The sequence below is a fragment of the Elephas maximus genome, chromosome X (genome assembly GCF_024166365.1).
Source record: "Elephas maximus indicus isolate mEleMax1 chromosome X, mEleMax1 primary haplotype, whole genome shotgun sequence".
Classification (NCBI taxonomy): domain Eukaryota; kingdom Metazoa; phylum Chordata; class Mammalia; order Proboscidea; family Elephantidae; genus Elephas; species Elephas maximus.
In genome coordinates, this window is record NC_064846.1 from 97039610 (window position 1) to 97066793 (window position 27184).

Consider the following 27184-nt stretch of genomic DNA (forward strand, 5'->3'; position numbering starts at 1 on the left):
ATCAATACCATTCACAGTAGCCCCCAAGAAGATAAAATACTTAGGAATAAATCTTACCAAGGATGTAAAAGACCTATACAAAGAAAACTATAAAACTCGGCTACAAGAAATTCAAAAGGACATACTTAAGTGGAAAAACATACCCTGCTCATGGATAGGAAGACTTAACATAGTAAAAATGTCTATTCTACCAAAAGCCATTTATACATATAACGCACTTCCAATCCAAATACCAATGTCATACTTTAAGGGGATAGAGAAACAAATCACTAATTTCATATGGAAAGGAAAGAACCCCCGGATAAGCAAAACAATACTGAAAAAGAAAAAGAAAGTGGGAGGCCTCACCCTACCTGATTTCAGAACCTATTATATAGCTACAGTAGTCAAAACAGCCTGGTACTGGTACAACAACAGGCACATAGACCAATGGAACAGAATTGAGAATCCAGATATAAATCCATCCACGTATGAGCAGCTGATATTTGACAAAGGACCAGTGTCAGTCAATTGGGGAAATAATAGTCTTTTTAACAAATGGTGCTGGCATAACTGGATATCCATTTGCAAAAGAATGAAACAGGACCCATACCTCACACCATGCACAAAAACTAACTCCAAGTGGATCAAAGACCTAAACATAAAGACTAAAACCATAAAGATCATGGAAGAAAAAATAGGGACAACCTTAGGAGCCCTAACACAAGGCATAAACAGAATACAAAACATTACCAAAAATGACGAAGAGAAACCAGATGACTGGGAGCTCCTAAAAATCAAACACGTATGCTCATCTAAAGACTTCACCAAAAGAGTAAAAAGACCACCTACAGACTGGGAAAGAATTTTCAGCTATGACATCTCCAACCAGCGCCTGATCTCTAAAATCTATATGATTCTGTCAAAACTCAACCACAAAAAGACAAACAACCCCATCAAGAAGTGGGCAAAGGATATGAACACACACTTCACTAAAGAAGATATTCAGGCAGCTAACAGATACATGAGAAAATGCTCTCGATCATTAGCCATTAGAGAAATGCAAATTAAAACTACGATGAGATTCCATCTCGCTCCAACAAGGCTGGCATTAATCCAAAAAACACAAAATAATAAATGTTGGAGAGGCTGCGGAGAGATTGGAACTCTTATACATTGCTGGTGGGAATGTAAAATGGTACAACCACTTTGGAAATCTATCTGGCGTTAACTTAAAAAGTTAGAAATAGAACTACCGTACAACCCAGAAATCCCACTCCTCGGAATATACCCTAGAGAAACAAGAGCCTTCACACAAACAGATATATGCACACCCATGTTTATTGCAGCTCTGTTTACAATAGCAAAAAGCTGGAAGCAACCAAGGTGTCCATCAACGGATGAATGGGTAAATAAATTGTGGTATATTCACACAATGGAATACTACGCATCGATAAAGAACAGTGATGAATCTGTGAAACATTTCATAACATGGAGGAACCTAGAAGGCATTATGCTGAGTGAAATTAGAGGCAAAAGGACAAATATTGTATAAGACCACTATTGTAAGATTTTGAGAAATAGTATAAACTGAGAAGAACACATACTTCTGTGGTTACGAGGCGGGGAGGGAGGGAGGGTGGGAGAGGGTTTTTTACTGATGAATTAGTAGCTAAGAACTGCTTTAGGTGAAGGGAAGGACAACACTCAATACATGGAAGGTCAGCTCAACTGGACTGGACTGGACCAAAAGGAAAGAAGTTTCCGGGATAAACTGAATACTTCAAAGGTCAGCGGAGCAAGGGCGGGTGTTTGGGGACTATGGCTTAAGGGGACTTCTAAGTCAATTGGCAAAATAATTCTATTACGAAAACATTCTGCATCCCACTTTGAAATGTGGTGTCTGGGGTCTTAAATGCTAACAAGCGGCCATCTAAGATGCATCAATTGGTCTCAACCCACCTGGATCAAAGGAGAATGAAGAACACCAAGGTCACATGATAACTAAGAGCCCAAGAGACAGAAAGGGCCACATGAACTAGAGACTTACATCATCCTGAGACCAGAAGAACTAGTTGGTGCCCGGCTACAACCGATGACTGCCCTGGCAAGGAGCACAACAGAGAACCCCTGAGGGAGCAGGAGATCAGTGGGATGCAGACCCCGAATTCTCACAAAAAGACCAGACTTAATGGTCTGACTGCGACTAGAGGAATCCTGGCGGTCCTGGTCCCCAAACCTTCTGTTGGCCCAGGACAGGAACCATTTCCGAAGACAACTCATCAGACATGAAAGGGACTGGACAATGGGTAGGAGAGAGATGCTGATGAAGAGTGAGCTATTTGTATCCGGTGGACACTTGAGACTGTGTTGGCATCTCCTGTCTGGAGGGGGGATGGGAGGATAGAGAGAGTTGGAAGCTGGCAAAATTGTCACGAAAGGAGAGACTGGAAGGGCTGACTCATTAGGGGGAGAGCAAGTGGGAGAACGGAGTAAGGTGTATATAAACTTATATGTGACAGTCTGACTTGATTTGTAAACGTTCACTTGAAGTTCAATAAAAGTCAATAAAAAAAAATTTCAACTAAAAAAAAAAATCATACCGTAACACCCGCAGAAACATTTCCAATGCATTTTAATAAAAACTGCAGGGATTAAAAAAAAAAAAAAAAAAAAAAGCTTACAAGTGGCCATCTAAGATACAACTATTGGTCTCTATCCATCTGGAACAATAGAGAAAGAAGAAAACCCAAGAGTCAGAGAAGAAACCGGACTACAAGATTGTCTCCAAAAACCACTGTCTCCTCTATCTTGAAACCAGAAAAACTAGAAGGTGCCTGGCTACCACAACCAAACATTCTAATCAGGAACACCGTAGATGGATCCTGATAGAAACGGAGAAAAATGTGGAGCAGACCTTCAAATTCTTAAAGAATCCAGACTTACTGGACTCACTGAGGCTGGAGGAGTCCCCGAGGCTATTGCCCTGAGTTACTCTTTAAACACCTAAAACAGAAATAAGGAGAATGTTGACACAATGTGAAGAACGTAAGCAATATCATTGATAATTATGTCTAGAACCTGTTGAATGGGAATGGGTTTTGCTGTGTATAGTTTCACCAGAAATAAAATAAACAAAAAAAAAAAAAACCCAAACCCACTACCATCGAGTTGATTGCCAACTCACAGCAACCCTATAGGACAGAGTAGAACTGCCCCATAGAGCTTCCCAGGAGCACCTGGTGGATTTGAACTGCCGACCTCTTGGTTAGCAGCTGTAGCACTTAACCACTACGCCACCAAAAATAAAATATTACTCAAAAAAGAGGTGGTAATTATAAAAAAATAAAATAATCAAATTGATATTATGAAGTTGAAAAGTACAATAACCAAAATGAAAAATTCACTAGCCAACAATCAACAGTACTTGTGAGCTGGAAGAAGAAAGAATCATCAAACTTGAAGATAAGCCAATAGAGACTATACAGTATGAAGAGGACAGAGAAGAAAAGAATGAAGAAAGATTAACAGAGCCTCAGAGAAATGTGAAACATCATTAAGCTCACAAACACACACATAATGAGAAGAGCAGAAAGATAGGCGAGTGAAAAAAAGATAGAAAAACTATTTGAAGAAATAATTGCTGAAATCTCTCAAATTTCATGAAAATCATCACTGTACAAATACAAGAAGTTCAATGAACTCTAAGTAGGATAAACACAAAGAGATTCATACCCAGAGACATTGTGTCAAATGTTAACAGGCAAAGACAAATAGAACATCTTCAATCAGAAGAGAAAAAAAGATTCATCACATTTAAGGAAACCCCGATAAGACTAACAACTGACTTCCCATCAAAAACAATGGAGGCCCAGAAGGCAGTAAGATGACATAGTCAAAATGCTGATCATAAAAAAAAAAAAAAGTCAACCAAGAATCATATATCGAGCTAAAATATCTTTCAAAAATGGGTGGGGAGAGGGATAATCACTCTCTAGATTGTGTTGTTCTTGCTGTTAATTGCCATCAAGTCTGTTCCAACTCATAGCAGCCCTGTGTACAACAGAGTGAAACACTGCCTGGTCCTGCCCATTCCTCAGAATCATTGTTATGTTTGAGCCCGTTGTTACAGCCGCTGTGTAAACCCATCTCATCCAGTGCCTTCCTCTTTTTTTGCTGGCCCTCTACTTTACCAAACATGATGTCCTCCTCCAGGGATTGGTCCCTTCTGATAACACGTCCAAAATATGTAACTCGCAGTGTCGCCATCCTTGCTTCTAAGGAACATTCTGGCTGTACTTCTTCCAAGACAGATCTGTTTGTTCTTCTGGCAGTCCACGGCATATTTGATATTCTTCACCAACGCCATAATTCAAGTGTATCAATTCTTCTTCGGTCTTCCTCATTGTCCAGCTTTTTGCAATCGCTGTGAGGCGATTGAAAGTACTATGGCTTGGATCAGGAATGCCTCAGCCCTCAAGGTAACATCTTTGCTTTTTAGCACTTTAGAGAGGTCTTTTGTAGCAGATTTGCCCAATGCAATACATTGTTTGATTTCTTGACTGCTGCTTCCATGGGCATTGGTTGTGGATCCAGGTAAAATGAAATCTTTGACAACTTCAATCTTTTCTCCATTTATTATGATGTTGCTTATTGGTCCAGTTGTGAGGATGTTTGTTCTCTTTATGTTGAGGTGTAATCCGCACTGAGGGCTGTGGTCTTTGATCTTCATCAGTAAAGTGCTTCGAGTCATCTTTACTTTCAGCAAGTTGTATCACCTGTGAATTGTAGGTTGTTAATTAGCCTTCCCCCAATCCTGATGCCATGCTCTTCTTCATATGGTCCAGCTTCTTGGATTATTTGCTCAGCATACAGATTGAATAAGTACGATGAAAGGATACAACCCTGACGCACACCTTTCCTGACTTTAAAACACACGGTACCCCTTGTTCTCTTCGAACTACCGCTTCATCTATGCACAGGTTCTTCTTGAGCATGAGCAGCTAATTGTCATTTTGGGTAATGGAAAAAGTAGCACAGAACATGAGCACAATGACCACAGTTTGAACAAAGTAAACGATGCCATTAAGGAGTGCACAAAACAAGGATGTTTGTGCTAAAGAATATAGCATATATAATTTGGCGACAATACCAACAATAACCAAAAAATGAGTGTGTGGTCACATATGTAGGTATATAGGCATATATGTGTACAGGTAGGTACAGAGAGTACATATGTGTGCACAGATAAAAGTATCTATGTGCATGTGCACATACAGATATGTGCGTGCACACATGTACATTCATAAAGGACTCAGTTAGATACTTCTCAGACATAACCAAACACCTTGTAAGATTAGTTTTCTGGGTTTGAAGGCTTAGGTCCTTAGTCTCATGGGATAAGTAAGTCAACTGGCACCACAAAGTTCACATTCTGCGTCCTAGTGAGGTGAGTAGCGTCTGGGGTCTTAAAAACTTCTGAACGGCCATCTATGATACAATTACTGATCTCTAGGAGCAAAACAGAAAGAAGGAAACCAAAGTCTCAGAGCAGAAAAAATTCTACAGGGATAATAGCCTACATGAGCCACAGCCTCATCTTACCCTGAGACCAGAAGAACTAGATGGTGCCCACTACCACTGCCAACTGTTCTGATCAGGGCCACAATAGATGGACCCTGATAGAACAGGAGAAAAATGCAGAACAGAGCTCAAATTCTTAAAAAGTTCAGACTTACTGGACCAGTTGAGACTAGAGGACTCCCTGAGACTATCACCCTGAGATACTCTTTAAACCCGAAACCAAAACTATCCCCTGAGGTTACCTTTTAGCAAAACAACAGAGTGGCACACAAAAGAAAGGATATTACCCCTGAGTATAGTGCTCCATGTGGTGCAGTGCTGTATATGAGACTAAAGGTCAACAATTACTCTAAAAACAAAGATGAAAAGATAAGGGAGCGGGGAAACTAGAGTACTGGCATGGAACAACCAGAATGCAACTAAAGAGAATGCTGACACATTGCGAAAAATGTAGCTAATGTCACTGAACAATTTGTATAGAATTGTCAAATGGGAACCTAATTTGCTGTGTAAGCTTTCACTGAAAGCTCAATAAAGTATTATTTAAAAAAATAAAGGAGTGCAATTGGCGGAGGATAGACATGTAGATCAGTGGAAAAGAATATAAAAATAAAAAATATAAAAAAAACCCTATAAATAAAAAAAAAAAAATAGGCCCACACAAAAAGAGCCAACTGATTATTGACAAAGGTCCAAAGGCAACTTAATAAAAGAAGAACTTGCATAGAAATTGTCAAATGGGACCTAATTTGCTGTGTGAACTTTCACCAAACATACAATAAAATATTGTTAAAAAAATGAGGGTGAAATAAAGAAATTTCCAGATTGGGGGGAAAAAACTGAGAGTTCATTGCTAGCAGACCTGCCTTAAAAGAGAAATAATGAAGTTCTTCAGGCTGAAAGCAAGTGACACCAGACAGTAATTTAAATCCACATGAAAAAACAGAAAGTGCTGGTAAAGGTAATTATGTGGGCTATCGGAAAAGACAGTAGAATTGTATATTTCTTCTCCTTTCCTCTCTTCGCTGATTTAAAAAGCAATGACATAAAGCAATGAGAATATTATTGTATTTCTAGACTACAGTATATAAAAATGTAATGTATTTGACAGTAATGGCACAAAGAAGGGGGTGGGAACAAAGTTGTACTGGAGTAAAGAAATGACACCAGATGGTAACTCACACCCACAGTAATAAATGAAAAGAACCAGAAAGGTAACTAAGAAGATTAATACAATCACTGTAAACCTGCTCTCCTTTCTTCTCTCAGCTTTTAAAGACATAAAATTATATAAAGTAACAATTATAACAATGTATTGTTAGGTCTGTATCATACATAGCTGTAATATGTATAATAATACCAAAAGCGGGGTGGAATGAAGCTGTATAGACTAAAAGTGTCCATATGTCACTGGAACTAAGTCAGTATAAATCTGAAGTAGATATTGATGAGTTAATATGTATATGGAAAGCAATCAACTCAATGGCAACAGGTAGAGAAAATGCTAAGGAAATAACTCAGAAATAAATAATTTAAAAACCATGAAAAGAATTAAAATATTACACAAGAAAACAGCCACTTAATACAAAAAGAGCTAATAAAGGAACAAAAAAGAAATGAGATATAAGGAAAACAAAATGCAAAATAGCAATGTAAATCCAAACATATAAATCATAATATTAAGTGTGAATGGATTAAACAATTCAATCAAAAGGCAGACATTGTCAGATTGGATAAAAAATAAGATCAACAATATGCTGTCTACAGGAGACACACTTTAGATTCAAAAATATAAGCAGACTGAAAATAAAATGATGAAAAATTATATACAATGCAAATAATCGTAAGAAAACACCATATTAAAAAAGACTTTATAACCAAAAAAAAACCTATAGATAAAGAGGGATAGTCCATGATAATAAAAGGGTCAATCCCTCAGAAAGATATAAAAGTTATATATGCACCTACCAACAGAGCCCAGCTGAGATGGAGAAGACTGTGGAAAACGCAGATTTGGACTATAAGTTAAAAGATTTCAATACGGACATGTTGAAGTTTCTGGAGTTGGAGATGTCAAGTAGGTAGAAGTATATACAGTAAAACCTGCGAAAGGCAGAACCTGTGTAAGGTGGGAATGTGTCAGAGAAGAAAAACTCAAATATTTTCCATTACCGTATTTTTAATGCAAATAATGGGCACCTTCTACATTTGTATGCCAACCGCTCCCTCCCCCTGTTAGGTATTTTTGTAAGCACTGCTATGCCAAATTTTCTTACATGCTGCTGTAAAAAAATTAGCATAGCGCACTTAAGAAAATACCTCCAGGCTGTGGGAACCATGGTCTCAGAGACCTTGTACCTCGATTGGCATAACATAGTTTATAGAGAATATGTTCTACACTCTGCTTTGGTGAGTAGCATCTGGGGTCTTGAAAGCCTTCGAAAGACCATCTAAGATACTCCGCTGGTCTCACCCCTTCGGGAGCAGGGAAAATGAAGAAAACTAAAGACACAAGGGAAAGATTACTCCAAAGGACTAATGGACCACAACTACCATGGCCTATACCAGTCTGAGTCTAATACAACTAAGATGGTGCCCGGCTATCACCACTGACTTCTCTGACAGGGATCACAAAAGAGGGTCCTGGACAGAGCTGCAGAAAAATGTAGAACAAAATTCTAACTCACAAAAAAAGACTAGACTTGCCTGACAGAGACTGGGGAAACTCTGAGAGTATGGCCCCAGGATACCCTTTTACTTCAGTAAGGAAGTCACTTCTGAGGTTCACCCTTCAGCCAAAGATTAGACAGATCCATAAAACAAAACGTTACTAAAAGGGCACACCAGCCCAGAGGAAAGGACTAGAAGGCAAGAGGGGGACAGGAAAGCTGGTAATGGGGAACCCAAGGTCGAGAAGAGAAAGTGTTGACATGTCGTGGGGTTGTTAACCAATGTCATAAAATAATATGTGTACTAACTATTTAATGAGAAACTAGTTTGTTCTGTAAACCTTCATCTAAAGTACAATAAAAAAAAGAAAATACCTCACGGGGGAAGGGAGCAATTGGTAAACAAATGTAGGAGGCACAAGTTATTTGTGTAAAAATGTGGTAAATAGAGAACAATAGAAAAGTGGTGACTGCACCCTGTCAAAGGTGGAAAACTTGCGAGACCCAGAAAAACAAAGCAGTCCTGGGGAGTTCCTGCTCTCACAGGTTTCACTATATATATTTGTGTGTGTGTGTGTGTGTGTGTGTGTGTGTGTGTGTCATATATATTGTATAAGAGAGAGATAGTGATAGTTCTAGACAGCGAGTTGGACTAGCATTACAAATTTGGGAGTTGTTAGCATATGGATAGAATTTAAAGTCATGAGAATGGATGAAATCACCAAGGAAGTGTGTATAGATAGAGAAGAGGTCCTAGGACAGTCCAACAATAAGATGTAGGGGAAATGAGGAGGAACCAGCAAAGAAGACAGAGAGGGAATGATCAGTGAAGTAAGAGGAAAATCTAAAGAGTGTGTTCTCTTGGAAGCCAAATGAAGAAAGTATTTTGAGAAAAAGGGAGTGATCAACTGTGTCATATGCTGCTGAAAAATCATGTAGGGTGAGGACTGAGAATTAACCATTGGGCTTAGTAATAGTCCAGTCATGGGTGACCTTGCCAAGGGCAGTTTTGGTAGAGTTAGGTGAAAAAGTCTGATTGGACTACATTTAAGAGAGAATGGTATGAGATAAATCTCATTTCTGTATACCAGCAACAAGAATGAAACATGCAATTTTTAAAAAGATACTATAGCAATAAAAATATATATATAAGGTATCTAAAAATAAATTTAACAAATGTGCTAGAGATGCTTTGTGGAGGAAATTATAAAACTTTATTGAAATGAATACCACACCTTGTTCACAGAGGAGACTCAATATTGTAAAAATATCCTTTCTCCCTGAATGAATCTGTGCAGTCAGTGTAGTTCCAATCAAAATCCCAACAAGATTTTTCATGGAATTTGGTAAGCCAATTCTAAAATTTATATGGGAGTGCAAATGTTCTAGAAAAGTCATGGTTTTCTTAAAGAAAACAAGGACTTATTCTACCAGATATTAAAACTTATGATAATAAAATAGGCAAAGGACTTGAATGGACTTTTCACCAAAGAAGACATTCAAATGGCCACCAAAAACACATGAAAAGATGCTCAGAGTCATTAGCCATTAAAAAAAAAAAAAACCCCAGTGCCGTCAAGTGGATTCCGACTCATAGCGACCCTCTAACACAGAGCAGAACTGCCCCCTAGAGTTTCCAGGGCGCGCCTGACGGATTTGAGCTGCAGAGCCTTTGGTTAGCAGCCACATAGCACTTAACCTCTACGACAAAACCACAATGAAGATATCATTTCAATTCCACTAGGATGGCTAAGATTTAAAAAAAGAAAACCAGAAAACAACAAATGTTGGCAAGGATGTGGAGGGAAATTGGAACCCTTACCCATTGATGGTAGGAATGGAAAATGTTACAGTCATTGTAGAAAACAGTGTGGTGGTTCCTCAAAAAACAAAACTAGAACTATTGTATGATCCAGCAATTTCACTCCTAGGTATATACCCAAAAGACTTGAAAGCAGAGACTTGTATACTGTGTCCACTGCAGCACTATTCACAATAGCCAAAAGGTGGAAACAGCCTAAATGCTCATCACCAGATGAATGGATAAACAAAATGTGCTACATACATACAATGAAATACTACTCAGTCAGTAGAAGAAATGAAGTCTTGCTACATGCTACAATATAGATGGAGCTTGAAGACATTATGTTGAGTGACGTAAGCAAAAGGACAATATTGTATGACCTCACTAATATTAAAGGACAATCGCAAAAGGACAAATATTGTATGACCTCACTATAAAAGACAAGAAAAATGTATAGAGAATAAAGTTTATTATCAGTTACCAGGGGTGGGAGAGAGGGGAAAAGGGAGGGTTAAGGGTAATGGAAATAGTGCCTTGATTAAAGGTAGGGTTGCACAGCCAGTTATTGTAACTGCTGTCAATAAGTTGTACACCCGTATAAAGTTGAATTGGCAAAATTTGTGTGATAGATATACAGGCAAGCCCTGGGTTACAAATATCCAGCTCGTCTACAACCCATAGTACAAACCAACCCACTTCAAGCCTATTATATTAAAAATTTGAGGTATATACAATGGTTTGTAATAATAAATGGTTGCTACTTTATGACCACTTTGTGATGTGCATCAATATATTATTATTATTATCATTACTGTATTATTATGTTAAAGATGTTTTAGTGTATCTGGAAGTGTTTCTTTAAAGATTTTTATGCATAGAGATATACTATATTACTATATAAATAGTAAGATACAAATATTTGACTGATGTTAGATATGAACCATACCTAACTGTTCCAACTTATGTACAAATTTAACTTAAAGTCAGATTTAGGAATAGAACACATTCATAATCCAGGGACTGCCTATATTTACAACAATGACCAAAAGAAAAAAAAAAAAGGAGTAGCTGCTGAGGGTGATTATGCACAACCAAAAACCTCATGGAATCTGGTTTCTTGGTTTAGAAGTTTAGGGTCATGGTTTCATGAGACATCCCAGTTAATTGGCCTAGTAACATGTTTAGTGCCTCTGTTCTACCTCCTAGTTCGATACATAGTGCCTGGGGGCTTAAAAGCTTGCAAGCGACTGTCCAAGGCACAATAATTGATCCCTAATCCCCTGGAACAAGAGAAGAAGGAGAGTCAAGAATAGGAGAATATGGAATGTGTGGCTAATTGCCTCCATGAACAACTGCCTCCTTTGCCATGAGACCAGAACTGGATGGTGCCTGGCTACCATAACTGAACATGTTGATCAAAGATTCCATAGGATAATCCTGATCAAAAGGGGAAAAATGAAGAGCATAATTTCAAATTCTCATGGACTCCAGAATTCTAGAGCCATGGGGGCTGGATGAACTCCTGAAACTATTGCCCTGAAATAATCTTTAAACCTTAAAACAAAACTATCCCCTGAAGTCTTCTTAAAACCAAACAATAGTTTAACAACCAGTAAAGAATGTCCGCCTTGAGCATTGTGCTCTTAAGAGCTATCTATATGCAATCACATTGACAATAGCAACTCAAATGATTAGCTGCCCCCTAGGGGGCAGCTAATTTGTATTAATGGGCGAGGAACAACTCAGAAAAGGAGAATGAGAATGGCTACACAGCTTGCAGAATGAACTGAGTAGGCATATTTTTGCTGTGTATATTCTCCATAGCAACAACAAAATAACTAAAATTTTGTTGAAAAAACTTACTGTTTAGAACAGTGTAATATTGGTGCAGTAGTTGACACATACGCCAACGGAACAGAATACGAAACCCAAAAACCCACCGCCGTCAAGTCAATTCCAACTCATAGCAACCCCATAAGGGAAGAGAATAAACCCGACCAAACCAGTTGCCGTGGAGTCCATTCTGACTCATAGCGACCCTATAGCGACCTTATAGGACTGAGGAGAACTGCCCCATAGAGTTTCCAAGGAGCACCTGGTAGGTTTGAACCTTTCGGTTAGCAGCCATAGCACTTAACCACTATGCCACCTGGGTTTCCGTGGAACAGAATAAGAACCCAAAAACAGACCTACACCTATACTGAAATTTGATGTATGACAGCTATTATTGCAAATGAACTCTTTAATAAACGATGTTGGCAAACTTGATTATCCATAAAGAAAAAATAAAATTAGATTCTTACCTCACACCAAACACAAATTCTGGGTGTATTGAATGCTTGAAGCTTTTTAGGTTTGAGTATAGTTCAGTGGTTCTCAACTGGCAGTACCTCCAACCCGGGAACATTTGGAAATGTATAGAGGTGTTTTGCATTGTTACAATGACAAGAGGATTGCTAAAAGCATTTAGTATTCAGAATCCAGGCATGCTAAGTGTCCTACAGTGTGAAAGCCTGCCCCACATAAAGAGTAATTGTCCTGCCCCAAATGCCAGTAACCACCGCCCCCACCCCCCTAAAGCAGCACCAATACAGGAGAATTTTTCTGTGGTCTTTGAAATAAAAGGTCTTTGAATAAGGGAAAATTTCTTTAAAGAAACACGAAAAGCACCAACTGTAAAGGAAAAATTAATAAATTCAGTTACATTAAAATGAAGTGCCTCTGTTTACCAAAAAATGCCATAAAGTGAAAAGAAAAGCTACAAAATGGAAGAACATATTTGGCACACATATAATTGACAATGTATTAGTATGCAAACTACACAAACTTCTATATACATGTACAGAAAAAAAAAACCAGACAATCCAGAAGAAAAATGGGCAGAAGAAATTGCATTCATTTCCTAAGACTGCCGTTAAGAAAGTATCACAAACTGGGTGGCTTATAACAATAGAAATCTATTCTCTCACAGCTCTGAAGTCAAAGTGTCAGCAAGGCCATGCTCCCTCTGAGACTGGGTGGAATCCTTCCTTGCCTCTTCCTAGCTTCCGGTGGTGGCCAGCACTCCTTGGTATTTCTTGGTTTATCGATGGACTTCTCCCTCCATCATCACATGGTGTTCTCCGTGTGTGTCTCTATATCTCTTCTCTTATAAAGATAGCAGTTATATTGGATTAGAGCTCACCTTACTCCAGTATGACCTCATGTTAACTAATTACAACTGCAGACACTATTTCCAAGTGAGATCACAAGTATCAGGGGTTAGGGCTTGAACATTTCTGGGGGTGGGACACAAATCAACCCATAACAGATATGAAATAAGCATTTCACAGAAGAGGAAATGTGAATAACCAATAAAAAAAAATATGAAAAGATGCTCAGCCTCATTAGGAAGCAGGGAAATGCAAATTAAAACCACAATGAGTAGGGAAAACAAAAATGAGATTCCATTTTACATCCACCAGATTGGAAAAGTAATTTAAACAACACTAAGTATTTTTTTTGTAAGTATTAGTGAAAGAACCCTGGTGGCACAGTAGTTAAGTACTCGGCTGCTAACTGAAAAGTTGGCTGTTCAAATCCACCAGCCACCTTGTAAGATGTGGCAGTCTGCTTCTACAAAGATTGCAGCCTTGGATGCCCTATGGGGCAGTTTTTACTCTGTCCCAGAGGATTGCTATGAACAGCTAATGAGGATGTAGGACACTTACACTTCTGGTGGGAGTGTATATTGGTACAACCAATTTTGGAATCAATCTGGCATTAGCTAATAAATTTGAACATATGTCTACTTGACAACTCATTGATTCCACTTTCAGAAAGAGACCTTAGAGAAAATTTGCACAAGTATACCATAAAGAAAGTTTATAACAACACTGTTCAGAATAGGAAAAAAAACTGGAAACAACAGAAGTTCATCAATAGTAGTAGGGATATATTGTGGTATACTTACACAATGAAATACGAAGGAGCAATGAGAATGAATGAACCACACCTGTAGGCAACAATGAGAAAATTCTAAGATAGATAATTTGAGTAAAAACGAACTGCAGAAAAATTTAATATGACACCAATTTTTATAGTTCAAAACCAAAACTAAAAAGTATATTGTTTAGAGGTACTCATATATGTGGTAAGACTGTAAAGAAATGCAAGGGAATGATTTTTTTATTATTATTATTGTAAAAATACGTATAACTCCAAAAAAAAAAAAAAAACATTCCTGTCGAGTTGATTCTGACTCATGGTGACTCCATGTGTTTCACAGTAGAACGGCTCTCTAGAGGGTTTTCAACAACAGCACCATTGGGTGGATTCGAACTGCCAGCGTTTTGGTTATTAACCGAGAGCAAACCGTTTGCGCCACCCAGGGGCCTTATATATAGCACAACATTTGCCAATTCAACATCTTTCACGTGTACAATTTAGTGAATCGTGTGCAACCATCACCAATATCCTTTGCCAAATTTTCCATCACCAGAAACAGAAATTCAGTGCTTCCTAAGCGATGACTGCCACAAGGTAATGATTTTTTTTTTTAAGTGCATGATAGTGGTTACCTCTGGGAGAAAGGCAGAGTGGTGGGGTAGCGAGAAGCATGCAGAAAGCTTCAATGGTTCTGGTAATGTTCTATTTCTTAAGGTGGATGGTGGGTTCTCAGGTATTTGTTTTAGTATTATGCTTCATAGCTTACATATGAAGTATTTGGGATGTATAAGTTACATACAAAATATAACTCACATATATTAAGAATTCTGTATGTACCAATTACATCTTTTTTTTTTTTTTAATGAGGAACAGAGAAAATTCTCTCCAGAGACTTTCAGGCTACGACCTGCAGAAGAGGTGAAGAAGCTGCATCCCTTCACAGCAGCAGTAGTGTTGCCTTTGAAGGCACAGTTCTCCCTGGTTTATCCATCCTGAGGGCCATGGAGCCAATGGTAGACTACAAATGGCAGTGTGGCTCTTCCCCAGCTAGGTCAGGAGTACCAGAATAAGCGCTCCCTCTCATATTATCAAGGGTGTGCTCAATCACTGAGCCTGCCAGCGTTGTCATGGGATAGCAATTGAAATAAGCCAGGACAAGAATGTATAGACTCGGCCACAGTGGGTACATTTGGGGTATCTGAAGGTGGGGTGGGGGCTTGGAGGGTAGACAGAAAACACTGGACAAATAGAAGAGAGAACGAGTTTCTTTCTAATGGCGTCTCCCACTTGCTCATATGACCCTGAGCAATTTATTTCCCTTCTCCGGGCTCAAATTCCTCCTTGGTTCTCTTCAGAGTTTAACTAGAATGCACTTCAAAGTGGCTTCCAGCCTGAATGCCGAGGATTCCTATTCTAATTCCACTTGAGGGAAAAACAGTTTGCATATTTACACTCCTAGACTCCAGGTTGGCAAATAATTAAGCTCCTCTCTATTGATCAAGCTGTTGATAGTACTGCTGAGTTGGCTCTCTGGAAGTGTGGAAAAACAAACCCACGTGCATCTACAAATGGCTGTTCTTAAGTAAGAAACTTCCATTTACACAACTAGCCTTAAAATATAAATGGAAGTATAAGAAAAAATGTCCTTCAAGCCTGTGCAGCCTGTCCTCCCACCTCCAGATTGCCCTTGGTTGCAATGATTCCTATCTCTTTGTACACAGCCCTCCTTATGTGCCCTTCCCCATGCACACTTTTTTGGTGTGAGAGGGGGAGCTTTCTTAGTAAAAATTTTCTCCACATAACTCCCTTACTTCTACACTTTTTTCCTTTATAACACCTACTATTAGCTACCAGAAGAGACTCCTGTGAGCGAAATGAGTTTTGTCATTTGGGGGATGGACTAAGTTAAATAAAAGGTACAGCTGTCTATACAACTGACTAGAATGAAGGAAGGGCTAGAGAGCATTTGCGCCAGCTGCTTCTCACTTTTTTTCCTTCCCAATTTTTATCTCCCTTCCACCTCTCTGGCTAGGGGTCTGAGCTGTAGAAATGCTCAGGGTTTCAAGCGGTGAGCTGGGGCTAAGGTAATCCAACTTCTTCATATTGTAACTTCCCCTGGACAAAAGATATTTAAATCTTCAGTTTAGAACTTGAAAGGAAATCCAAAAGGTATGAAGCACTTTTTTAGCACTTGCAAATAATCACCCTGTCCGTCTTCTAAATCTCCTAGCCTTGTTTAAGACAAGCTTTTTTTCCCGCTCTTAGCACTTTTTTTCCCCTTGAACTATAGTTGTTGTTGTTGTTTTATTTTTCTTAGCAGCACTTTGGAGGGACTGCTTTTCTAAAGGAAAAAAGAGACTCTGGGTGAGTCACTGTTCTTCAGTCAGTGCTGGTGAGAATCTCAAAGATTAACAAAAGATTGCCAAGGGTGGCTGCAGTCCAGTACCTAAATGCTCGCATAATTTGCCCCCCTGTTCATTTTAGGGTGAAAATCATCAGGGACAAGAAGAGAAGGGGGATTTATGTGAATAAATAAGATACTGTCTTAGAGCCAAAGCAACATTCAGATTCTCAGCTGGCAGAGGAATTCTTGAGCCTGATCTGTAGTGAAAGCATGAACAAACTGCTACATGGAATGCAAAGAGAACCCTGGGCTTAAGCTCTGTTCCATTCAGTCTGCAGAGGAGTTTCAGAGCCCTACTATTCCTGGAAGGCGAAGTGCTTAGCCACACGCTGCCCCACCCCCAGCGTGAGAAATTCAGGGCCTCCATGACTGTGCCAGCACCCTGGCTCTTATTTCCGCAGGCCAGTTGCTTTGGTGAAATAGGAGTGTACACTGCCTGTCCCTGAAAGGGTGACTCTGAAAGCTATTTGTAAACTGTAAAGTACTAGTGGATATCAGGTGGCCCTGTCACTCACCCATTTCTGTTGTATACTGCACTCCATCAGTTGTCTTTTCTTATTACTGGACAAAAACCACAGAATCTTGTGGTGAGAGGTCAGGTCCTGCATATAATCAATCATGCACAAGTCCCAAGGCATAAAAGCATAAATTGGCCTTAATTCTGGATTTCTCTGTCTACACATGGAGAGCATTTGCCACTCATTGACCTCACAGAGATGTCATAGAATGGTCAAGAAATGACCCTAAGAAAGCTCTTGGTGGAGAGGTTAGCTTTAAAGCTTTTCGAAAGAAAAACTCTCATTTTCAAAATGCTGTTATTATTTCTGCGCTGAGGTAGAAGCCCCTGTGTTTATATAGCCTTTGACTCTGATGTCAAATATCTGATGATCCCTCACAACTCTGCCCTGAAGTAAGACAAAGGCAGTCATGACATAGTCCCTGTATACAGTGATGAGGCTCTGCCCAGAGGGACTCAATGATGAGATCATAGAGCCAAGCCCGCGTCCACCTGGGGCAGCCTTGGGCTGCGTTAAAGGGCTTCCGTTTCTGGCTAGCACTCACTCGGGCTCTACATTTAGAAAACAAAAGAACTTGAAACTTGTGACAGAATTAAAGACAAAAACAAGAACTTTACCATTCCATTCATCCATCTGCCCATTGTTTACTTTGAGTGTGTACTTAACAGCACTTCCGTAACAAAGTAATCCCTACGAAGAAATGTAGATGGCTCTAATACCAGGATAAGGGAGAAAGGAACATTGCATTTCTTTTCTCCCCATTCTCCTTTTCCCAGACCCTATCTAGGTGACAGGTGCCAAAAAGGAAGAAATGTTAACAAATGTTAGTTTCCAGCCCCAAAGAAGCTGTCACAAAAGGGAGACAGAACCAGGCAGCCCATAAAATCCTTCAACTCAGGGATATAGTGAGACCTATCTAATTACACAAGATTAGAAACGGTTTAACTCGTTGAGAATGTGCTACATGTGAAATGAAATAAAATGACATCTCTAGCACCCTGTGACAATACTGTATTGGGAGGAAAGCACAAAGGGTTTGTTCACGCTATCAGTAACGTGAGTCTTTCTCATCCAACACTTCAGACACATCTGGTTTTAATGTGGTGGTCTAAGTGAAGAAAACTTCTCACTCACTGTTCTGGCCTTCCTTTTCTTTCTTCCTTGTACGACTCGTTTGCGTTGGCATTGTCCTTCTCTGTCATCCCTCCCCAGGCTAACGGAGGTAGAAGAATATCATGCTGAGGAGCTTTGCTTATCTCTGGGTTCTTGGTTCTTTTACTGTTTAAATAGCACTAGCAGTGATTCGAAAAGCAAGACTATTCTTTGTTTCAGCTAAGTCAACAGATTTTAGCTTTGTACTTCTAATTTATTAAACTCCTAACACTGAATTAGAACTCCCTAAGTAATCAATGAGTCACAAAACACAATTAGGGAAAGATAATCTCAATTGCTCTTAACTAGAATGCTCAGGGAATCTGGTGTCTGCCTAGCTGGTGTCTGTCTGCCTAACTGCCTGATGTTGGGGTAATTGACCATTGCGTGCCTGTGTTGGCAAAAAAAAAAAAAAAAAAAAGTCTTTGGTGATTATATCCTGAAGGTCTACAAGATAGGTGTAGTTTCCATGAACGTAGACCTTTTAAACTACAAAACTGCAAAATGAGATTCATTCTACACATCTCTTTTTAGAACAGTAAAAGGGTTTTACTCCCCCACACCCAGAGAAAAGAGAGTAGGATTTTGAAAATGGCTGTGATTAAAAGCCAAAGTTTGGATTTTTCTTTTTTTTTTTTTTTCTTTTTTGGTTCTTTGATATTTTAAAAATCTTAATAATGTTTATTCATTTTGTTACCTTTTTGGATTTGTGCCTCACTGGGCTTTTTGCAAACAGCAAAATGTATAACTCTGAACTGGTAGAGATTGTCTCCTCTGATTACAGAGTACAATTTAAATTGTGCTCAATCTTGACTCTTTTTGGGACCTTTTTCTGTGTTCTGAATTCTCTCTGGACTGCAGATTGTGGTTGAAAGTGAAAGGGACATGAACAATCTATAGGGCCTCTGAAAGATGTAGTCCTTCGAGGTGACTTCTGATGTATTTTTCCTCTGTCCAAAAGCAATTCAACAGGGAACTTATGTACACAGCAAATGCCTCAACCCCAAGAAATGACTAATAATAAGACATTTCATACCCTCCAACAGGCCAGCGGGGTGATGGTTTTGAGCAAGTGTGCTATTCAATGCCCAGAACATCACATGGATGCCTGTCTGTGTAGGGCTTGATGCCTGCTGTTGTGGTACCATTAAGGGGCTGGCAAAAATTGCTATCTATGGCCTTGACCTAAGAAGCACCATTTTTACTATATTCGAAGTCAGGAAATCTTCATTAAGCACATATTATGTGTAAAGCCTTGTTAGATTTCTGTAAGTTCTCTGAGATGTATTATTAGATTTATTTTTCATAGTGCCCACGCAATTTCAGCAGTCACTTACCGACTATTGCTATATACGAGGCATTGTGCCGGGGATGCTAAGATGAATCATAGGTGCTCCCTGCCTTCTGGAACTCAGAGTATCATGTGAGAAAAAAATAATTACATTGGAGTTTGAGTATAGGTCCTTAGAAAGAGCTTTATGAGTGTACAGAAGGGAGTGATTGATTGTCTCAGGAGGTATCAGAAAGGTTTCACAGAGGAGATGGTATTTAAGCTTTATCTTAAAGGATGGGTAAGATTTCAACAGGCAGACAGGAGAGGGGGAAGACAATCCCAAGCAGAGGGAACAGCATATGCAAAAGCTCATTAGAGCATATCGGAAAGTCGTTTTTCACTGTCACTTGAGAAGGCAAATACAAACTGTACTAATGTTGACTTTCAATTTTTTTCTCATGATTACATTCCCATTTTAAATACTGGACATGATACTTTAAGGCAATGAGAAGACCTGATAGATTTGAAAGTTCGCCCTTATTAACCTGTGATGCTTATCTAGTGTCTTACACATAGCAGGACCTCAATAAGTGCTTGCTGAATGATAAGTCCCATATGTCTTTCCATATATAAATTATTACTTTATCAGGGATCAGCTTACAAAGCAAAACTTCTGCCTGTGAGCCAGGAATGAGTGTTCAGAGTTCTGCTCCTTGTCATCCCCAGCCTCCTCTACTCTTGAGAAGTCTGACTCGGCCACTGGGCCTTAACTGTGCTTAAGAGAAACAGGGGAAACTGGCCTTGCTTCGAGTCCTCCATGTAACTGAAATTTTTACAAAGTGCCATTTGAACAGGACAGTCCTCTTGCTGACGACATAGGGGTTGGTGTTCTGGGAACTTTGGTGATACTAGCTAATATGGATACGTATATTTCATATTTTAAATCTGATCATAGAGCCTAAACATGATTGCTCACTTTATATGGCAATAATAAAGATACGAGTTGCCTGCCTTCAACAGCCTTTGCGGTGTAATGTGGTACTGCCCTTTTTTTTTTTTTTTTTTAAGAAAGAGAAGATAAATTTTTATTATTTTGATTAATTATGCAGTAACCTTTAGAGTAGGAATAAAATTTTGCCTTGAAATATCACCAGGGAATAGATGGCAGAGAACATAGTTAGACATAAACCATTTGCAAATTATATGCAAGCACACTTGTAACCCTTTTATTGGGTGTCTGGATCCAGTCTTTGGGAGAATTACCATCAGGGAATCTTATTTCATTATAAATCTAAAACTTATCAAAAACACACTTCTTCAGTTTCAAACCTTAGTAGCTACGTGACTGGCTCTCACAGATCTCATCTCTATAGAGAAGCCTTTCTAGTGACCACAATACTACGTTATAGAATGTAATGTCTTTCAGCCCTGAGCTCCACTGGGGAAATTCAATCCGCAAACAGTCACTGTCTCCTTGAGCCAGTGTCTCCTTGAGCCTGCTGTGCTAGGCTCTAAGAATACAGATGTAAATTAGCTACATTCCTGCCTCCCATGGCACCCTCTAGTGCAGTGGTTCATATTCTCTTCTGGGTCCTGGGCTCTTTTGAAAATCTGATTCAGACTGTGCTTACATTACTTAAATACTAGAGTAGCCGCTTCCTGTTTACCCAAAGAAGGGCAAGAACTTTTGTCCCTGATAAATGAATTCTTGTTAAATTCAGTGTAGGAGGTTATTCTTTCTAGACGTTCAGCGTTGTTCTCTTTTGGAACCCTTGGCATGATAGAAAGAACAGTTTGGGCTTCTGATAGTCTTACTAGTAGTATGGCTTTGGGCAACATACTCAGTCTCTCAGAAGGTCAGTTTCCTCATCCCTAAAATGATGGTCTTCATACCTACTTTGCAAGATGGATACGCAGATCAAATCACTCAATGTTCACAGAGCATCTAACACAAGGCCAGTACTCCGGTCGGTGTTAGTGAGACAGCTAGATTTTGAACCCAGATCTTCCTGACTCAAAAATCTAGCCTCCCTGCTTCCTCACAAAGGCTCTCAGAACACTGGATTATATGTAAGCCTCACCCAAACGTCACAGGGGAGGGAAGAAACAACCTAGCTGAAGAAACAAATGGATAGAGAGGGAGAAATACACTAAGTTTAGAAACACCAACTCCAAAGCCTCAGTAGACTTTCCTAGCTCTGACCGCTCAGCATGTTTCCCTGTGCAATTACATTCATTCTTGCTACATTTGGCGACTACCACTGTGTGCCCAACTTGGTTGTAGGTGCTTCTGGTGATTTAAAAGACATGATCCATGGCTTCTAGGAATGTATAATCTAATAGTCAGAAGCTGCACCCAACAAAAAGGGAAAACCACACAAGACAGTGTATAAATAACAAATAATGTAGGCAAAGCTAAGTAAGTGCTGTGACCTCAAGGGTAAACTTCTCTTTACTTAATTAAACGTTTTACTATTTCTAACATGACTAAGATTTTAAAATCCTAATGCGTAGTGTAATCATTAAGGCTTTTTTTAGACAAAACTTGTAAATTATATTCTAGTCACCATAATGCCACTGCTGTAGTTAATATCCACATCAGCTTTTTTATTACTGTGGTAAAAATATATATAACAAAACATTTGCCAATTCAACAATTTTTACGTGTATAATTCAGTGACATTGATTACATTCATCATGTTGTACAACCATTGTTGTTGTTCATTGCCTTCGAGTAGAGTTGATTTTGACTCATGGCAACCCATGTGTGCAGAGTAGAACTGTGCTCCATAGGGTTTTAAAGTCTGTGACCTTTTGGAAGCGGACTGCTGGGCCCGTCTTCCAAGGCACCTTTAGGTGGATTCGAACTGCCAACCTTTTGTCTAGTAGTTGAGTGCTTAACTGTTTACGTCACCCAGGGACCCCTATATGCAACCATTACCACTATCCTTTTCCAAATTATTCCACTACCATTAACAGAAACTCAGGGCCTCTAAGCAATAATGCTTCCTCTCCCCCTCCCTCCTGCCCTTGGTAACCACTAATAAACTTTGATCTCTATACAGTTGCCTATTCTAGATATATAAATGGGATCATACAATACTTGTCCTTTTGTGAATGACATTTCACTCAGCATTACATTTTCAAGGCTCACCCATGTTGTAGTATGCATCAGGACTTCATTTCCCTTTATGGCTGAGTAATACTCCGTTGTATGTAGGTACCACATTTTGTTTATCCATTCATCCGCTGCTGGGTGCTTGGGTTGTTTCCACCTTTTAGGTATTGTGAGTAGTGCTGTTGTGAACATTGGTGCACGAGTTTCTGTTTGTGTTCCTGCTTTCAAGTCTTTGGGGTATATACTGAGGATTGGGATTGCTGGGTCATAGGGTAATTTTATGTTTAACTTTTTGAGGAACCGTCAACCTGTTTTCCACAGCAGCTGTACCATTCTGCTTTTCCACCAGCAATGGATGAGGGTTCCAGTTTCCCCACATCCTCATCAACACCTGTTATTTTCCTCTTATTTTATTTTATTGCATTTTAGGTGAAAGTTTACAGCGCAAATTAGTTTTTCATTCAAAAATTTATACATGACTTTTTTTCCCAGCATTTGTTACAACCCCCACAACGTGTCAATACTGTCCCCCTTTCCCTTTCCACCCCAGGTTCTCTGTGTCCATTCGTCCAGTTTTCCTGTCCCTTCCTGCCTTCTCGTCTCTGCTTTTGGGCAGCTGTTGCCCATTTGGTCCGGTATACTTGACTGAACTAAGAAGCATGTTCCTCACCTGTGTTATCATTTGTTGTATAGGCCTGTCTAATCTTTGGCTGAAAGGTGGACTTCAGGAGTGGCTTCAGTTCTGAGTTAGCAGGGTGTCCGGGGGCCATAGTCTCAAGGGTTCCTCCAGCCTTTATGAGGCCAGTAAGTCTGTTTTGTGTGTGTGTGTGTGTGAATTTGAATTTTGTTCTACCTTTTTCTTCCGCTGTGTCCTGGACCCTCTATTGTGATCCCTGTCATTGTAGTCAGTGGTGGTAGCAGGGCACCATCTAGTTCTCCTGGGCTCGGGCTTGTGGAGGCTGTGGTTCATGTGGTCCATTAGTCCTTTGGACTAATATTTTCCTTGTGTCTTTGGTTTTCTTCATTCTCCTTTGATCGGAATGTGATGGAACCAATAGATGTATCTTAGATGGCTGCTCACAAGCTTTTAAGACCCCAGATGCTACCCACCAAATCCTTTTTTTTTTTAATCATATCCGTTCTAGTGGGGGTGAGGTACTGTCTCATTGTGGTTTTGATTTGCATCTCCCTAATGGAGCCCTGGTGGTGAAGTGGTTAAGAACTCAGGCTGCTAACCAAAGGGTCAGCAGTTCGAATCCACCAGCAGCTCCTTGGAAACCCTATGGGGCAGTTCTACTCTGTCCTACAGGGTCTCTGTGAGTCAGAATTGACAAGACCGCACGCAACAACAATTGACTAATGAAACTGAGTATCCTTCCATGTATTTGTTGGCCATTTGTATACCCTCTCTGGTAAAATGTCTATTCAAATCCTTTGCCATTTTTTGATTGAGTTGTTTGTCCTACATCAGCTCTTGCCTGGACCATTGGAATAGTCTCATTCACTTATTCATTTGTTCAAGAAATAATGTGTGCTGAGACTGTGCCACACACTCAGGAGTCCAGTAGTAAAGAAGGTACACATGAATCCTGGCCTTAAGTGCTTAGATTTTAGCAGGAGGGGCAACATTAAACAATTTAATTACCAAATTGTATATTTAAATACAATTGTGGTGAGTGCTACCGAGTAGAAGTAGAGGAAGTCACAAGAGCACACAACAAGGAAAGGGGTCCTAAGCCAGGGAAGCACAGGGGGAGACTTCAATGAGGAAATTAAAGCTGAGCTCTGAAGGCTGAGGGGAGGCAACTCCTCTGAGAGCCGGGAAGAAGAGCCTTCCTAGCAGAGGAAAGGCCCTGTGTGATGGCCTCGGGAAGAATAGAGCAGCGCTCCTTGGAGGAATCAAGGAGAGACAGTAAGTCTGGAGCTGGGAAATCCAGGGACAGGACCTGAGGTTGGAGAGATAGGCGGGGGCCAATTATTGTAGGACCTTGTAGGCCATAGCGAGAACTTAGAATTCTGAGCACCAAGTACAATGGGCAGCTATTAAAAGGTTTCAAGCAAGGGAAAATTGAAATCAGATAGGGGTGTGTGTGTGTGTGTGTGTGTGTTTAATCACTCTGGCATTTGTGTAGACAAAGAATTAGATAGGGGCTCCAGTGGAACTAGAGAGACCAGTTAGGAGGCTGTTGTGATAGTCTAGATTCTAAACACAATTTAGAGGAAGAACCAACGAGGCTTGTTGATGGAAAGATTTAGGGGGTGAAAGAGAGGGAGCGTCAAATAGGACTCCAGGGTTCTTTCTTAGGCAGCTGAATGGATGGTTGGTCAATATAGGGAACACTGGACGAGGAGCAGGTGTGCAGTGGGGATGAGAGGATCAGTTCAGCTCAACTTGTCTCTGGCCTTTCAGTTTTTTCCATTCATAATCCATCCTCCATATCAGTTATTTTTAACAATTCAACTTTAATCACGTTTTCCCCCCCACTTTAAACATACATACACACACACACACACACACACACACACATAACCTCCCAGAGTTTACAGGTCCAAAATTCTTAGCAGCCATGCCTTTGACCAAGATATTCCTTTTACCAGGAATCTCCTTCCTCCCACCTGTCTGCCTGATGAAATCCTACTCTTCTTTCAAGCTTCGACTCCCATGTTATCTGTCTGTGAAGTCCTCCCTGGCCACCCCTCCCCTCCATAGTTAATCACACCTTTCTCTGAGATCCCACAGTACCTGACACATACAGTTATCTGAGAATGTATCCTATTGCATTGTAATTTGTTTACTTATCTGTCTCTCCAACTAAACTAAAGGCAAGAGCAAAAACTGTCTGATTCTTCTTTCCATCCCCAATTTCTACCACCGTACCTGGGAACAAGTAGTTACTCAGAAATAATGATAATAACAAGCATAGAGTGACTACTATGTGTCAAACGCCGTTCTAAGTGTTTTAGATGCATTTATTTATCTGCATCCTCACAACAACTCTATCATTATCCCCATTCCACAGGTGGCTTGCCCAAGTTGACAGAGTTAATAAATGGCAAAGCCAGGATTCAGATCCAGGCAGGCTGGCTCTGGAATCTGACCTCTTCACCATTGTACTACACAGCCTCTCAGCATTGTTTCCCAGAGGCTTGGCTCTTGCCTTTCAGACTCTTTTTCCAGAACGGCAATCATCATCTCCTCCCACCTCACTGTATCTGCCTGTTATTTACCTGGAGCCTGAGAGCCGCTTTGATGATTTCACCAGGGAGTGAGGGAATTACTCTACAAAACCCAGAGGCTACAGCAGGAAGAGAGCTACAGAAACACCCCTACCCTCCTCCATCCTTCTCTTTTCTCCTACTACCCCACTCCTCAAGCACCGGATATCTGCTTCTTTCTACAGGGGGAGCAGCAGCCTTAGAAGAAAGTCAAACGGTTCCTCTCTGTCCTCCCAGTCCCGCTCTTCCACCCTACCTGGCTGCCAGCTCCTCCCCCACCCCCACCCCCACCCCTAACCTTTTGTAGCCTAGAAACTAGGCTTAGCTAACTCTTGTGAACTCCAGCTCACACATAGCCTCAAATTGAATGTGTGCCCTGTAATGCCCCTCACCGAGTCTGTTTCATTTTGCTCTACCTATTTTTGGTTTGGTTTTTCAGGGGAGAGGAATATTTTGTTTTTGATTCCCTCAAGAGAGAGAGGTGACGTCTGTGCTCTTCTAGTCTGAGACAGCTAGCTCTCCTCCAGTGTAGATGCCTCACCTCCCCCACCTCTAGGAAAGAGAAGAAAGAAGATGTAGCAGTCTGGGTAACAACTGCACCCGTTGTGTTCATTTCCGCACTTTGCATTTAGGGATTCGGTTTTTGTGCTGTTCGTTTAGATTTTGAGAATTTTTAGAAGGGTAGAGGCTGTACAGGGTAAAAGCATGGTTCCTGGAGCCAGATGCACCCAGGTTTGGATTCCAGCTCCACCACTTACTAGCTATGTGACCCAGGCAAGTTATTTAAGTGCTCTGTGCCTCAGTTTCCTCATCTGTAAAATGGAGCTAATGTAGTACCTACCTCATAGGGTGGTTGTAAGTATTTAATGAATCATCCCATGTGAAACACTCAGAACTGTCCCTGTCACATAGCAAGTGCTCAGTAAACATTAGCTGTTGTTATTTTTAAAATATAGTTTAGTCGCAAAGAAGAATATAAAAAATACATATTCCCACAACTCAGAATTGAAGTTTGTTAAAATGTTGTCTTAGCTTCAAGTCTTCTTTAAAAAATAAATTGTTACTGATAAAGTGAATATTCTGTGACTGTCACCCCAAGTCATATTCCTCTCCCAGCTTTCCAAAGGCATCTGCTGTCATGAATTTGATTTGTATCTGTCCAGTATATTGTGTGTGTGTGTGTACACAGGATCATAAATGAGATTTAGAAATCTGAGGATGAGTGGTTTTTTTTTTTAATTTACACAAATGGTGTCATAGGTACAGATCATTTTGTAACCTGCTCTTTTCATTCAATGTTGTTTTTGATATCTCCTTTTTTTTGTATATAATCTAGTTCAGTTCTTTCAAGTGTAAGCTAGGATTTGAACCCAGGTCTTCCTGACTCCAAATATCAAATGGTATTTCACCATTCAACACACTGCCTGAAGAAATGAACAATTGAGTCCCTTTGTACCAGCTTTCCCCACACTAACAGCAGCAGATCTATGTCTTCATTTACATTGAGACAAGGAAAAGGCCACCTCTATAAAGCCTGTAGA

The 27184-nt window shown here is 40.0% G+C and overlaps 1 protein-coding gene and 1 long non-coding RNA gene across 4 annotated transcripts in view; both read left to right on the plus strand.

Annotated features, from left to right (window-relative positions):
• Positions 1-2656, plus strand: part of LOC126069699 (uncharacterized) — a 34259-nt gene extending 31603 nt beyond the window's left edge. Inside the window, exon 2 of the long non-coding RNA XR_007516013.1 lies at positions 1972-2656. This is a non-coding gene — a long non-coding RNA (uncharacterized LOC126069699). The remainder of the gene's footprint in view (positions 1-1971) is intronic.
• Positions 1-27184, plus strand: part of HDAC8 (histone deacetylase 8) — a 307774-nt gene that overhangs the window by 214032 nt on the left and 66558 nt on the right. The window lies entirely within an intron of this gene.